The sequence below is a fragment of the Lissotriton helveticus genome, chromosome 8 (genome assembly GCF_964261635.1).
Source record: "Lissotriton helveticus chromosome 8, aLisHel1.1, whole genome shotgun sequence".
Taxonomy (NCBI): domain Eukaryota; kingdom Metazoa; phylum Chordata; class Amphibia; order Caudata; family Salamandridae; genus Lissotriton; species Lissotriton helveticus.
The window spans coordinates 1,021,133,780-1,021,138,153 of record NC_136069.1 but is presented as its reverse complement, the minus strand read 5'-3'; positions in this window follow the sequence as shown (position 1 = coordinate 1,021,138,153).

Genomic DNA, 4,374 nt, shown 5'->3' with positions numbered 1-4,374 from the left:
ATCTGCTGATTTTCCGAAATCTGTGAAGATGGAAAGAATACGCAGAGACCACCAAGCTAATCTGAGCCTTCCTCGTTAAATCATGGCTGATGATAATTCCCAGACTTTTTACCAAGCTGACTGGAAGGGGGGACTTCCTAGTGGCAATGGCCAAAAGTTGGAATTCCAGGGATTGTCCCGGCAGCCAGTAAGGATCAACTCCATTTTGTCTGGGTTTAACTTAAGTTGGTTGGTATTCATCCAATCCCTGATGAAGTTTATAGTAGATTGGAAACTGATACAGACGTGTTGATGTTAAATATTAACTGAAGGTCAACAGCGTAGTTAAAGACTACAACCTCTCTTTTACACAGGGCCAAAACCAAGGGGAACACATATAGATTGAAAAGTAGGGGTGAAAGGAAAGAGCCCTGCGGGACCCCACAGGTTAATTTTCTTTGCTCTGCCCTAAAGCTGACCAGGCGTACTGATTGGGAGTGATTGGTAAGGAAGGAAGTAATCCATTTCAAAGGTAGACCCTGGACCCTGCGTGACCGACACGGTCGATCAGAAGATGGTGATCGACCATGTCGAAGGCTGCCGACAGGTCAAGTAGCACCAGGGCCTGGGTGGAGCCCTGATCGGCCCCCCTTCTCAATTCATCCCTCACTGCCAAAATAACTGACTCAGTAGAGTGTTCGGGTCTGAAGCCTGCCTGGTGGGAGTCCACGTAATGAGTCTTTTCAATAAAGGAACTAAAACAGGTGGTGACATGAGATTCTAAGACCTTACTTAGATAGGGTAGCAAGGAGATGGGGCGGTAGCTACCAGGTGTTAATGGATCAAGGCTAGGTTTCTTGAGAACTGGGACAACTTTCGCCATCTTAAATAGATTGGGGACAGTTGTATACCTTTCCTTCACATGGGGGAGGTGGCGGACAAAGAGGGGAGATATGTTTTGTTGTGGGGGAGGGTGGGACATGACACCTATCTATTTGTCTCAATGTATGCACCAAATATTGACTCACCTGTTTTTTTTTCCACACTGTGGGGCAAAATTGTTTCAATCGGGGCGAGACATGTCATCTGGGGAGGTGATTTTAATCTGGCCCTGGTGCCCTCACTAGATAGGGCAGATGGTGTTAACTCTTACAAGCCCCGAGCTAGAGAGGCTTTGGAGGGAGTGATAGAAGAGGGTGGGCTGTTTGACGCCTGGCGACAGCTACATCCCCACGGGCGGGAGGGCACGCACTTTACACATCACACCGGGACCTGGGCGCGCTTGGATTATTTTTTGGTAACCCGGGGCGTCACTAGGGAACTGTTAAAAGTCGACCATTTGCCTAGAACCTATTCAGATCACAGCCCTGTTAGACTGCAGTTCCGTACTCCTGGGTGGGATAGTCCAAGACCGCAGTGGAGGCTGAGCCCAGATACGCTCCTTGATGAGCTTTTTCGCACGGAGTTGGGTGAGGAGATCAGGGACTTCTTCCCTAGAAACAAGGGCTCAGTAGAGTCAGTGGAACACATATGGGAGGCTTTCAAAGTCACTATTAGGGGCTTCTGCATTTCTAAGAGCCACGGGGTCCTGCGGGTTATTCTACGTACCATTACCACATTGGAAAGTGAGCTGCGAACACTAGAGCTCCAAATGGTGGCAAATGATGACCCACACCTACAGTTGGCCTTTAGGGACACACTATCCAAGTATGAGGAGGAGGCTGCCAGGGAGGCGAAATACCGGGGCAAACACTGGGTGGCCCGGAAATACTGTGAGGGGGATAGGCCTGGTAAGGTGCTCGCCTCACTCACGCGCACGCCACGAGAACACAACACCATATTAGAGCTTACTGATGAGACTGGCACTGTCACTAGAGAATCGGATGAGATACTGACTGCATTCACGACGCACTATTCAACACTATATACTTCCAAGGCAGAAGCGGATGCTCCATACGCTGACTATATGAACGACGTAGCACTGTGCTGGCTCAGTGATGGCGATAGGGAGTTCCTGGCGGCGCCTTTTGAACTCGAGGAAGTTCGCGAGGCTATTATGTCCCTACAGAATGGGAAGGCCCCAGGGCTCGATGGCATCCCAGCCGAATTCTACAAAGCTTATATTGATATTATGGCACCCGTGCTTCGCGAAGTCTTCACTGAATCGTTAGCTGATGGAAGGTTACCCCGATCTATGCGCGAAGTGGTTATCACCTCCCTTCTGAAACCTGGCAAGGACCCTACTTCCTGTGACTCCTACCGTCCACTCTCCCTTCTAAATTGTGATGTGAAGATCCTTGCCAAAGTTCTCGCCACGAGACTCTCACTGCTAATGACTAGAATCGTCCTGCCCGACCAATCTGGCTTCGTAGCAGGCAGGTCCACTTCCCATAATCTACGCACCCTTTTCTCTCTGCTTCGCTCGGTCCATCCTGATGTCCCAGTGGCGGCTGTTTTCCTTGACGCCACCAAGGCGTTCGACTCTGTCGAGTGGCCCTACCTCTTCTCGGTCCTGGGACGCATGGGATTCCCTAAACTGTTCTTGGCCTGGGTGCGCCTCCTTTACACGGACCCCACAGCGAGAGTACTGATCAATGGGAAACTATCGTCACCTATCAGTCTCACGAGAGGCACCCGCCAGGGGTGCCCGTTCTCACCCCTATTGTTTGCTATTGCGGTCGAACCACTAGCATGCCGCCTGCGCCAATTACACCGAGAGGGAGCGATTCAATGCTTGCAGCGGCAAATCGATGTGTCCCTTTATGCGGATGACATCACACTATATGTCAAGTTCCCGGAGCTACACCTTAACCCCCTACTCCGTGAATTCGTCCTTTTCGGAGGACTATCAGGTGTTTATATAAACTGGTCCAAATCGCAATTTTTTCCCCTTACTGATGCGGTGAGCGCTTTCCCACTGGATTACCCGTTGATGTGGTGCCCAGATGATCTTCGCTACTTGGGGATCCGTGTGGCACGAGATAAAGATGAGACACTTCGCTCCAATTATGGAGTGGCCATAACCAAATTGGCCGCCTCCGTCGACAGATGGATTACGATGCCACTCTCCATGGCTGGCAGAGCCTCCCTCATAAAGATGGTGATATTGCCCCGCTTTTTATACTTTTTCCTAAATATCCCCTATTACCCAGGCGCTTTTTTCTTCAGGACGCTCCGCGCCGAACTGCGCAGACTCTTTTGGGGTGGCAAATCTCCCCGGCTAAAGTGGTCCACGTTGACCCTTCCTTATGACCAAGGCGGCTTCGACATCCCTGATTTCGAGGCGTACTACCTGTGCGCACAGGCGCATTTTGCCTACCACTGGATGGCTCCTACCCCCTTCATGCCTCACATAGCAGTGGAAGATTGGATAGCGCACCCACTCCCATTGAACGGCCTGATATATTGCCCCGAGACTTCCATCCCTACAGCGAATACCTCGATCTCCTGCACCCTAGACGCGTGGCGACGCATCGCCCGGCGGCTCCTCTGCGCGCTGCCCTACTCTCCTGAACTTCCTCTGGCCTATCACCCAAAACTTGCCTTGCTATCGGAACTAGGGTTTCGTCAGCTCTGTAGCAGACTCCATATCACCTTATGGGGTGACCTGTTCCACAACGGACTTTTCAAAACAGCGGATCTTTTCTTCAAATCGCAAGCCCACACGCCCCTTGAGCTATTTTACTATATTCGTTTGCGCGCGGGGATGCGGGACGTCCTTCCGGATTACCCTGCTGAACCTGCGACCTTACCACCGCTACACCACCTCCTAGAATCACAGGATGGGGCCCATTTGGTCTCTGGGCTCTACCGTCAATGTCGCGGAGCTGCTCCCCTACCGGTCTCTGCTGCCAGACAGCACTGGTCAGCGGAACTTGACACCGAAGTCTCGGACGACCAATGGAAATACTGCTGCACATTGACTTCCCGCATCTCTGCCAGCTGCAGGTTGAAAATAATACATTATAAATACCTGCAGAGGGTCTACTACACACCGGTCCGGAAACATAGATTCGGGCTGGCCGATAGTGACCGCTGTGAACGATGTCGCGCAGAACACGCTGACTTTCTCCACTTGGCATGGTCCTGCCCCCAGGTTGCTGACTACTGGCGACAGGTCATCGAGGCTGTTGCGCAGATGGTGGATAAGGAGATTCCTGCGGACCCTCTGGTGGCTATCCTTGGATACACAAAGCACATATCTAAGGAATGCAGAAAATTCGTCGATATAGCATTCCTCCTAGCCAAGCGACGTGTCGCTTGCCGCTGGAGCAGAGGCAGAGCGCCCAAGTTCAAAGATTGGCTAACCGACCTAATATATTGCCAGGATCAACACAACACCTTTTCTGAATTATTGCCTCTCACGAGTAGACCTAGGAACGTTTGGGACCCGCT